This window comes from Esox lucius, chromosome 10 (assembly GCF_011004845.1).
Source record: "Esox lucius isolate fEsoLuc1 chromosome 10, fEsoLuc1.pri, whole genome shotgun sequence".
Taxonomy (NCBI): domain Eukaryota; kingdom Metazoa; phylum Chordata; class Actinopteri; order Esociformes; family Esocidae; genus Esox; species Esox lucius.
The window spans coordinates 28,556,437-28,569,563 of NC_047578.1; positions in this window are offsets into that span (position 1 = coordinate 28,556,437).

Consider the following 13,127-nt stretch of genomic DNA (forward strand, 5'->3'; position numbering starts at 1 on the left):
CACATTTTCTTTTACATCACATGGATGGCCAGAACACATGGCACCAGAATGCACTTTAGGAAGGAGGCAAGCCGGCAGAAGCAGTGTGATGCTTTGGGCAATGTTCTGCTGGGAAACCTTGGATCCTGCCATTCATGTGGATGTTACTTTGACACGTACCACCTACCTGAGCATTATTGCAGACCATGTGCACCCTTTCATGGCAATGGTATTCCCTGATGACATTGGCCTCTTTCAGCAGGATAATGCACCCTGCCACAAAGCAAAAATTGTTCAGGAATCGTTTGAGGAACATAACAACGAGTTCCAGGTGTTGACTTGGCCTCCATATATCACAGATCTCAATCCAATCGAGCATCTGTGGGATGTGCTGGACAAACAGGTATGATCCATGGTGGCCCCACCTTGCAACTTACAGGACTTAAAGGATCTGCTGCTAACATATTGGTGCCAGATACCACAGCACACCTTCAGAGGTCTAATGGAGTCCAGCCTTGATGGATCAGGGCTATTTTGGCGGCAAAGGGGGGACCTACACAATATTAGGGAGGTGGTTATAATATTATGGCTGATCAATGTATATGCAGTTAGCGCAACCAATGGAACTGCAGCTCCCCGGCATTTAGTAGGAGAAGTATAACTAGTACACGGCATATGGGCATTCCCATATGCCATGACATCAACCGAAAACTATCAATTGTGGCACATGTCACAGAAAATGTTAATGATGATTACGGAAGGAATGTGTCACAACACCTGGGGAAGGGACTGCACCTGGTTGCAAAGGGACTGCACCTGGTGGGAAGATGAGAAGTCGGTGAAGGGAGTGTGACGCTCTGGGCAATGTTCTGTTGGTAAACCCTGCGTCTGGGAATTCATGTAGACATCAATTTGACATGTGCTACCTGCCTAAACATTGTTGCAGACCAGTGTTAGATTCTGTCCACTTTTGAACCATGAACAAAATGAATGCGACCGGTAATCATGGGGGAACCTTCTTTTGGAGTGGTGCTCTTCTTTTATCTAGGAACATGGCCTCATCATGACATAAGGTGCAGGTCAGACTGCAGGGTTAAAGCTGTCAAAATGGGATTAAATGTTAAATTCCTGTTTTCAAAAGCAATTGCAATGAATGAATTAAACACTGATAATAAACTGGAAATTATTGTCCTGTGTGAAATCTTGTGAAAAGCCTGCCGAGGGCTGTCCTCCTGGCTACACTAGTTATCATATCACCTGTGCATCCCACAAACGTGGAGGTGTTGCTAATGTCTATGACAACAAATATTAATTTACACTCAAACAAATGACTGGGATTCTATCTTCAGAGGGTTTAGTCATGAAAGCTATGCATGCTACCAGAGATGATGACTTGAGACACATTATTTGGACCCGAACACAATTCAAGTCATACATTTTGCTACCTGAGACTTGTCTTGGTAAAAAGGGAAAACCCTTGCAACTTGACTTTGACTTAAGCATCTTTGACTTATGACTTAACTTGGACTTGAGCTGTATGAGTTGATGCTGGTTTAGATTTCCCTAGATTTCTCAAGCAACCTCTCTCACCTCAGTCTGCTTGGGCCGCTCACAAACCTACGTAGTGTTCAATGTTCCCAACATGCATCCAATGGTTGGGGATGGGGAGGACAATGCAACAACACTCAACTTAAATTTAAACTTCTCAATGTCACTCAAACTGTAGTCCTAGTGTATAGCTGCCAACTTTAGGTTGTCAAGACACAATTGAGAACAAGGGATCATGGAATCTTGATTGGCACTGAAAATCGTTACATTTGGAATCCAGGACTATATCGTTGGGACGAAAAGGACAGCATTATGCACAAACTTAAGTTACTGATGCAATAGCCACAATGTCTAACATTGTAAGAAACCTGAAATCCTACAAACACAGGTAAGAATAAAATGATGGCTGTGCTGTGCATAGTTTGCAAGCTAACAATGTCAGAATGAAATACTCTAGCTAACTAGCAGAGCTGGCTAACGTTAGCAAAATGGGGAGATGGGAAACTAAATTCTATTCATGGGATTTTCTGAGGTTTAGTTTAGCAACTGTCAGATTCATGGAAGGTTATACAGTACGTTCCTCCATTCTTAATTTTCCATGAAATTCCCATGGTATGTCCTTATTTCTTTAGCTTAGTATATCTCTCAATATTCTCGAATTTACTACCTTGCAATAGCTCCCGAAAGCATTTAATTGTTTTTTGTTTTTAACATCCTTACATCCTTTAACACCCTAAACCGTAAGGTGAAAAATACATGTTTTGGTGCTGCATCTCTGAGATTAACTAATTATTTAAAAATAGTAAATTGTTATAACTTGATAAACCTAAAAAAAACTAAATGTAGCTTATAGCCTTATTACATTTTTGCGGGACCGTGTAAGCGGAAGCGGCCAAGAAGAGTGAATGTCTCTTAATGAGTGACTGACTGACTGACTGACTACCCCTTGTTAAATAGTTTAGTAGTTAGAGAAGCGGAACTGTTAAAGAGTAGTTTCCGTGCTTGAATATTGTCACAGTCAATACAAATTATGCATTAGGATGTGTTCCGGATAGACAAAAACTTTGCTGGCTACAACCTTCAGTAGCTACGTTATCGTCACCTGTATTGATAGTTATTGTATCAATGTCATTCACGAATGATAGAAAAACAAATGATTTGTGCCATAAAATGAAATAGTTTTGTCAGCGCCAGAGGCGTCGCTAGGAACACAATACATTCGGGGCTTAGCCCCCCCCCCCCCCCCCCCCCCCCCACTCTGCCCAGGACAGAAAGTACAGGGTTTTGAATGTACATGCGGAAAATGTCCATGTACACGCTAGTGGCCTACAAGTCTATATTGTCATAATGCACGATCGGAATTATAGATTAATAGATCAGTAGCTATTTTTTTACTTTAATTTTTTTGGGTCCGTTTGAGATCCGGGGCTATTCATAAAAGATCCGGGGCTATAGCCCTGGGTGCCCAGACCTAACATCTTCAGTCTCGCTAGCAATTACTAAATTCTTACGACTATTTAGCCTATTACTGGCTAATGAGCTGTTAAAACAGCCAGTGGCAAAAGCCACATAGTTCATAGATGTTATTCATGGTGAAGGTAAACTTAATAAGAAACGTTAGTCAGTTTAACAAAATGCTTAATGGTGTCTAGTCACGCAAATGAATAGGATCCTGGTGTAGTAGTTAAAGACAGAACCTTACATGTGGGAGACTTGGCTTCAAATCCAGTGAGGGTAACAACAATTATCTATTTTAAATGCGGGCTGGCTGAGCTACAGTAGGCTTGCCTAGTTCCTTTTCAGTTTTTTTCAAACATTTGGAACAGCGGACCATGCTGAATGCATTGTAAGAAGTTATAGATAATACATTTTAACGGAAAAGTATTATTAAAATCTTTATTCAAATACAACATTGTAAAGTATAACACAGTTCCTTTACAGACCTACGCAAAACAGGCGTAGCACTGCGGTTTTCATGTAGTGCATGGCTGTATTCGTATCATGTTTTTATCATGTGTCGCTGTAATACGTCTTATGAAGGCTACAAGAGCACATGAAATGTAACTGCCATTATGTTTGCTATCTTGTCAGGTCATGTAAGAATTGTCTGTTCGATTGTCTTTAATTAGACGCACAATGCCTGGCGGGTTCTTTCTCTTCAGGTAGTCTATATTCCAGCCTCTATCGACCATGCATCTTGTGTATTGTAGTAAAGGCTATTCAATCCCCCCCCGCCCCCTACCTCAGCAAAGTTAATGTATTTCTGTATGTTTAATAGTGTTCAATGACATTGGACATGGGCTGCGTAATTATCCAAATGAAATTTCAATGAAGACGAGAGTAGCTTAAATAGCCTATTGTTTATATTACTGTGTATTCAATTGCCAGTAGGAGCCTGCTTCTTTCTCTATCGGCATCCAAACACTTTGGACAGATTAAATTGGAGTGTTAATATGTATTTCCACTGCAGTGCTCGTAAACCCTTTTGTTTGTTAGAAATCAGCTGTTTAGTATAGTGGTTGAAATAATGATTGTGTACACGGTCATCGAGGGAGAGGGTAATTCAATTATTAATTGCAGCATTTGATAGTCTATTGTTCATGATGTTACAGACTAGATACTCAGTCTTACATACTCAAGCTCAACTCACTAAATCTCAAAGAGACTTACGGTTGTCCAACTCACTAAATCTCAATGAGACTTACGGTTGTCACGACAGACCGAAATGTATCGGTCTGTTGTGATGAAGAAAGATCTGAGCCGCAAGGCGAAGCTCTCGATTTACAGGTCAATCTACGTTCCTACTCTCACGTATGGTCATGAGCTTTGGGTCATGACCGAAAGGACAAGATTCCGGATACAGGCTGCTGAAATTAGCTTTCTCCGCAGGGTGGCTGGGCGATCCCTTAGAGATAGGGTGAGAAGCTCGGTCACCCGGGAGGAGCTCAGAGTAGAGCCGCTGCTCCTCCACATCGAGAGGGGTCAGCTGAGGTGGCTTGGGCATCTGTTTCGGGAGGGGTCTCCTCCCGTCCCACCGGGAGGAGACCCTGGGGAAGACCTAGGACACGCTGGAAGGGACTATGTCTCATCTAAACATACACAAGCATACATTCATACACTTAAACACTCCCCCCTATCAAACATTTTAGCAAAATCATTACGTTTGATAAAACATTAAAAGTACAATTCAATTCCTAATTAAAAGAAAAGCCCCATACACTTAGTATTACAAATGACTAAGACAAAATAACAGAAAGGAGTATCTGACCAATGAGGTCTTATTTTTCCTCAAATGAAAATGAATGTAAACAAGACAATTGACACGCCCCACTCTGACACGTAACTCAATGTATGACAGTCATCAATCCCTCCCCTACCTCAGATTATAAGGGTTGAGTGTAAAGGATTCATTTATTACCATATCATTATTTATCCATTATTCTGCAAATTAACTGTAATAAATAGGACTGTTTTAGACTAGGCCTGAATTTGCTTTAGACTGTTCATTGTTGGCATGGATCGAAGAATACCTAGGTCAGCATGTTCTGTTCTTAGAAGTGATTATGGCCACAACCAAGGCACCAGGCCTCAAACCTATCTTATCCATGGCCCTGTACAGATGGTTCCAACGTGAAGTTGCCTGTGTCTCCTCTGTATCTTCTCGTTTGGGCAGAACAGAGACCAGGGGTAGCTCAGATCAGGAGGTCTGTTAACTCTGACTTAGAACTAAGGTTGCAATGACAATAAAGGGTTCTATCTTGTTTTCCGGTTAGTATGACAACTTGTTTTGGGGGGCTGACAAGGAGGAGTAGAAATAGGTGAAAGCAATAACGTATATTCAGAAGAATTGTTATGACACTACTCTGTGGGTCTCTGTACTTATACTCCGTTTTCGAAAAACGATAAAACGGTAAATAAACTGAATTATTAATTATTAGGCTCTATCTTTTGAACCGTTGGTGCTACAGACATGAAACCAACTTTGTTTCACACATTTAGGCTATACCCACTGCAATTTATGAAATGGTACTTAGTTGTACATATGCAAATTTGCATAATGAGTGTAAATTAACAACTAGGTTGTATCTTTTAAACGTTTCAGCACCAGTCATGAAATCAACTTTTTTATACCAGTTTTGGCATTCCCCACTGCATAATAAGAAATGGTTATCGATTTTTACATATGCTATTTAGCATAATTAGCATGAATTAGCAATTAGACTGTATTTTTTTTACCCTTTAAACTACAGACATGAAGCCAACTTTGTTTCACAATTTGCTTTCCCCACTGCAAATTATGAAATGATCATTGATTTTACATATGGTAATTTGCGTAATTACCGTTAATTTAGTTTTTTGAACCGTTCGAGCTACAGACACAAAACTCACTTTTTAACAGCAGTTTAGACCTTTCCTACTTCAAATTAGGAAATGTTTATTGATTTAACATATGCTTATTTGCATAGTTAACATAAATTACCAATTACGGTAATCGATTTTACATATGCTAATTAGTGTAATTTGTTTTTATTAACTACTTTGAACCATTCAAGCTACAGACACGAGATCTGTCATTGGTAACACTTTTATTAGCTTTAACTATGTCATATATGCTAATTTATGCTAATTACCCTCACAATATCTCTTGAGTCTTAAAAAATACGGACTCCAAACCTTTCGATAGGTAAACACTATTTCAAACCATAAATACGTTTTAAACAGCTAGCAAGCACACCACATTTTCCTCATGAAATGTACTTGTCTAGTTATTATTAGGGTTTCAGCAGTTCATTGGTGGAACCCTATTGTGTTTGTTCTTGTTCATTATTATTAGGGTTTCAGCAGTTTAATGGTATAATAATTCTACATGGTATGTATGTTGACAAGGACCATACGGAAAAAAAGACAACAAAAGTTGCCACCACAGCAGCCCATAAACACCATGTTGCTTATTAGATATGGAGCAGTATTCTGATTTTGCAGTGTGATGATTATAACTAAAAACGAATGAATATCCCAAATTCAGTATCTCCGAAAATTTGAATATTACTTAAGACCAACACAAAAAAAATTATTTTTAGAAATGTTGGCCAACTGAAAAGTATGAACATGAAAAGTATGAGCATGTACAGCACTCAATACTTAGTTGGGGCTCCTTTTGCCTAAATTACTGCAGCATTGCGGTGTGGCATGGAGTCGATCAGTCTGTGGCACTGCTCAGGTGTTATGAGAGCCCAGGTTGCTCTGATAGTGGCCTTCAGCTCTTCTGTATTGTTGGGTGTGGCGTATCGCATCTTCCTCTTCACAATACCCCATAGATTTTCTATAGGGTTAAGGTCAGGCGAGTTTGCTGGCCAATTAAGAACAGGGATACCATGGTCCTTAAACCAGGTACTGGTAGCTTTGGCACTGTGTGCAGGTGCCAAGTCCTGTTGGAAAATGAAATCTGCATCTCCATAAAGTTGGTAAGCAGCAGGAAGCATGAAATGCTCTAAAACTTCCTGGTAGATGGCTAGATTGACTTTGGACCTCAGAAAACACAGTGGACCAAAACCAGCAGATGACATGGCACCCCAAACCATCACTGACTGTGGAAACTTTACACTGGACTTCAAGCAACGTGGATTCTGTGCCTCTCTCCTCTCTTCCTCCAGACTCTGGGACCTTGATTTCCAAAGGAAATGCAAAATTTACTTTCATCAGAGAACATAACTCGGCAGCAGTCCAGTCCTTTTTGTCTTTAGCCCAGGCGAGACGCTTCTGACGCTGTCTTGTTCAAGAGTGGCTTGACACAAGGAATGCGACAGCTGAAACCCATGTCTTGCATACGTCTGTGCGTGGTGGTTCTTGAAGCACTGACTCCAGCTGCAGACCACTCTTTGTGAATCTCCTCCACATTTTTGAATGGGTTTTGTTTCACAATCCTCTCCAGGGTGCAGTTATCCCTATTGCTTGTACACTTTTTTCTACCACATCTTTTCCTTCCCTTCGCCTCTGTATTAATGTGCTTGGACACAGAGCTCTGTGAACAGCCAGCCTCTTTAGCAATGACCTTTTGTGTCTTGTCCTTGTGCAAGGTGTCAATGGTCGTCTTTTGGACAGCTGTCAAGTCAGCAGTCTTCCCCATGATTGTGTTGCCTACAGAACTAGACTGAGAGACCATTTAAAGGCCTTTGCAGGTGTTTTGGGTTAATTAGCTGATTAGAATGTGGCACCAGTTGTCTTCGATATTGAACCTTTTCACAATATTCAAATTTTCTGAGATACTGAATTTGGGGTTTTCATTAGTTGTCAGTTATAATCATAAAAATGTAAAACAAAAAACACTTGAAATATATCAGTCTGTGTGGAATGAATGTATACATTATACAAGTTTCACTTTTTGAATGGAATTACTGAAATAAATCAACTTTTTGATTATATTTTAATTTTATTACCAGCACCTGTACATGATTATTCACGATTTCACTAAAGATGGTGAAAAATAATGAATTCCGATTCTTGCATATTTAGTAATGGACAAATACAATTAGTGAAAAACACCTCTATGATGGTTATGTTGAGCTTGTTTGGCTAATTACTGTTTATGTACACAGATGTTTTTGTTTTCATTCCACTGAATTTTGGGACCAAATGTCTCTGTGGAAGTTCAAATCTTGATTAACTTTCTGTCTCTGTGTCACTCATTTTGTCGCCTGTATCTGATTTTGTTTGATTATCAATCTTTAGCCGACAAGTTTCTAAATCGTGAAATACCATATGTGCAGCAGACCAGTCGTCATGTAATGTTAAGTTGATAATGTGGATATACTGATTGTATAAGTTGTTAAACTGTTTTGAGCATTGAGGCAACATATTAAATGTCTGTAGCATATGCTGAAACTGAAAGTTGCAAGTAGAAGAACAGGAAATCTTATTTAGGCTGTTGCTGGGGAGAGAGAGAGACAATTTAGCTTGGGTGTCAGAAGAACAGGAAACAGATTAATAACGCACACACATTCTGGACAGGGCTGAATTAAGAATAGACAAGACAGAAACCACAAAGTGTAAAGATGACGCTTGTGCTGCATTTACACATATAAGGTATAGAACATAAATTGGACCAATGGCCCACATGCTTGCATATTCAAAAGCATATTCAAAAGCTTTTGTAATAAACGGAATATGCTGTAAGGTAATTGACCTGACTCCTGGTGTGTTATTCTCCTTTCCAATAAACCAACTCGGGGAAGTGTTAGACTTCAACAATAAGTATTTTTTCTTTACCAGACCGCAAGCAACGTAGGTAAAACGCCCTAGTCTGTCATTTGCAACATCAATAAAAACGAAATATAATGCAATTGAACAATATAGTAAAGTAGATGATAGTTAAATAAAAATACAACCTCATTCCCAATTATGTCGGAAATATCAGAAATGGTCATTATTGACACGCTAGTTAACATTTTATGTGGCTATAATTACAAAACATTGACAACCTGAAAAAAGTTACTATTTCGTATACAATAACATATTTTTCTAAACTGCTGCTGACCAGACTCCTTTTTTCCTGGTCTAATGATATCAGAATCAGAAAATTCAATTTTTATAATTTTATATATTAATATATGTATTTTACAAAGTTCGTTCCCATCAGTTTACTTACGTAGTTTCATTGCTTTTCTCTCACTCGGTTGTGCTGTTTCCAGTGCAGATCAGATAAATCAGAGCTTTTATCCAATTAGATTTTCCATATGTGCTGTCTCCGGGTGAAAATCTATCCTGAGGCCTATAGAATTTCGTGTGAATCCCATCTTCTGTTGAAGGAAAAGGGGAGGAGGTTGTTGATTGTCATATTCTTTAACCAAACCGACTTGGAGTTCGCCATAGCCTGCGCATTTTATAGGTGGTGGAATCAGAGAGCCAGCTACCTAACTGATATAAAAGTAGTTAGCATGTAGGAACATCTAAGATTTATTTTAACTTTCTTTAATGAGGTTTAGATTGTTAAATGTAGTGCTTTGCGTTCGATTTTTTGTTTAGATTTGTCCTGAGCCCAGTTGTCTTTTTGAGGCACAGTGGAGGAGAAGAAATTGATTTGTTGGCGGATTTACTGACCAAGCCTTTTTCGAGAACACATGGAAATTGCGAGGAATGAACTGTCTCAGGGAAAGGATTTGTGTGGCACTTTCAATCGATCAACTACGAAAAGTACACCTGGCTTACAGCGTTGAAAGAACATTGTTATTGTGAGTACGTTCTTATTTCTTTGGTACTTGTAATGTCATTGTACATCCTTGATGGTTTAATTTGCCATGTATTCATGTTTCTGTACTAGTTTCTGTACTAGTGTTACTAGTGGTAAGGATAAAGTGCCCCACTTTGGAAATCAAATGCCTGTTCAAGACGTTTGTTTTGGTTACTGAATTGTACTTGACTCATATGCAAGTTAGGACTGTAACTAGCTAATAGTTTATTTTAACCAGCATGTTAGTAGATAAATGTAGCTGGGTGATTCTCTGAGACGGGCCTTTTGGGTCATACTTTTTTTTTTATATACCTCAAATAATTGTATTTCTGATCATTACATCTGATAGTGGACTAGTTAAACCTTTGAGAAAATATATTTTCCCACCTTAGTCATGAAAGCCATTAATAGGCATTTCTTTCTCACTGAAAGTCGCTTTGAGTTCAACCCCCATCACAGACAACTTGTACCCTGAGTGAATATGATTTGAACAAATATTGAAGAAAATTCTTGTAGATCCTTAATAATAAGAATGTCCCTTGTTTAAAATCACTTATTCTAAGTATGATTTTTATTTTAAATTACTCACCATTTGACGGCCAAAGCAGGTCATGAGAACTTTATCTGACATCGGCCTTCATTAACATAAGGATTTGATTAGGCTTTCATATTTTTTTCTGATCATCCTGTAAATTGTACACACACTTCAACATACATTAACCTCATATTTCTTCTTATCTTTAAAATATTTATAAAAACAGATCAAATAACAGGGTTGAACTCAGCATGACAGGGTCAAAAATTATAACAGGGTTGCATTGACAATACATTTTTCAATATGGTATGATTTATTTACCTGTGAAATTAATGATATAACATGCAATAAAATGTTAATAGAATTTTGTTAACAGTTGACAGAGGGCAACAATCAGATTTTTCAACTGTCATATGAAAAAACATGAAACAATCAAAACTTACTTAACATTAAATTAAAAACATCAAGCATAAATTAATCACAAATATCAATGGAATGGATCTGTCCATATGGTCGGCAGTTAAAAAATACCTTATAAAATGTAGACCACAGGCTACTTTGAAGAAAACTAACTTTCTGGAATCTCATTTGAATTAAAACTAGTATTCAGCAGGCTACATAACATTGAACTCAAAAAACATGACAGCAATAAAATACAAATTAATTACTTAAAAATCATACAATGTGATTATCTGGATTTTTGTTCTGTAACTCACAGTTGAAGAATACCTATGATAAAAATTACAGACTTCTACATGCCTTGTAAGAGGGAAAACCTGCAAAATCGGCAGTGTATCAAATACTTATTCTCCCCACTGTAGCTGCTGGGCTTTTATGCTTTGATGGACATATTGGCCCTCATTTATCAAAAGTACGTACACCAAATTTCCAGCGTACACCTGGCGTACACCCAAAACCACGGCGACTTTGAGATTTATCAATATGGACGTTGGCGTACAGCACTCTCAAATCCTACGCCAGCTCAGTAGGTGGTGTACGCACGTTTTGAGTTAGTGCGGAAATGCGCATGTTGAGTTATATGTTCTCATCATTTATGTTATATTATGTTGTTTAATTATGATACTGACTGTTGTATACCCAAAATTGTGCAAGAGTTAATTGTGCGCATGTGTGAAGAGACGGGACTTTTATTTTGACCTGTCTCAAGTAAAAAATGTGTAGCCGTATACTCAGCCCCTGCTGCTGTTCCCTCGTGCACTGATGTTATGCCAGTGCATTGAGATGTAAACTGAAAATAAAACAGTATTAATAGTTATATTTGGAGTGATCTTTGGTGGATGGATGACAACAACATATTGCACATGGACATGGCGGATAGAAATGAAACCTTAATAGCGCAGAAAAGAAAATCCTAACGCACTGACAAACTAAAAGATGTGATATATTATGACCTACTGTAAAAAAAAACAACAACATAATCACAAACTTCAGTGTTTATTTTTGTGCAACATGGACTTCAAGGTTTCATTTGTGTGACTTTACCAAAGGATTTGACTTATATGTATTCCTTCAGATGCGAGCCTGTGCGCTTTACATGACGTTTCAGGATTAGGCCCGGCAGTTGCGCATGGACTGGGTTCAGTAATAAAAGGCTTTGAATTACCAAAATATAATTCAGACTGACAAAATAATAAAAATGACATTCTTCTTCTTTTAGACAATAATATAAATAATAATAACGACATTCTTCTTCTAAATAACAATAAACGTCATTGATAAATATCATAAAATAATAAGACGAATATTACAAATTGTCATGCAGTTATTCATGTGAATGAATGGTACTCCACATCACATCATCATCTTTTATTCCGCTATTTAAACTGCCAAATGAAACAATTTTATTTCTTCCTACCTCCCTGGTGATCGTCTCAATCTCCACGTCAGAGAAGTTTCTCTTTTTTGCCGTCTTCCGTATGTCCATGGCGTAAAATGAGGGAGTGGGGGAAGCGGAGACTTGAATATATAGTGACGATCGTTTTCAGCCGAGGCATTTATCAAGGGAAGGTATTGCGTACACCTGGATTTTAAAGGTACGCAGTTTCATAAATCAGGCGATGAGAGGAGTGTAAGCAAAATCTTACGCCAACATATACGCCCGTTTCTACGCAATAATGATAAATGAGGGCCATTGTGCTGAAGCAGGTCGGTTATTGGCTACCACTTACATAAACAACCCCTGTATGTAGTGTTGCCTGCTAATGACAAGATCCAAAGTGCACTGCTTAGATCTCAGAACTGTACTTGCAGGTAAAGTTTTTTGAACAATCTATGTAAATTAAGCACTCATCAGTGGCCATGCTCTTCCTCAGCTCACGGTAGTGGGCATACTGCTGCCTAATATTAAAGAAATGCTTCTTGAACTTGCTGAGGATTGTGTGGAAGTTTTCTCTCCTTTTTGAGTTCATGTTTGAGTTGTGTTATTTCTTTGTACAGTTTGTGTCTTGCTCTTTGGGATTATTTCTTGCCCTCCAAATGTTGCCTAAAACAAAACCAGGCAATAAATAACAACCAAAACTGCAAACAATTTATAAGAATCTCACATGGACAAACACCTATACACATACATATACAGTATACTGTATGTACACTTAATCACATCCTAATAAAATGGCTTGTTATACTTTCAAATATATCTGAAGTAACTTCTATCAAGCGACCTTGAGGAGCCAGATCTGGGTTGTTCTGCATATTGATTGTCAAGACTTTGTGGAGGGGTGTTGATATTCATCAAAGCTTCCCTTAACTTCTGTCTTTTTTTAGCATTTCTCCAACTCTTGCGCTTATTACGTTTTGCTCTATCACTCAGATCCCTGA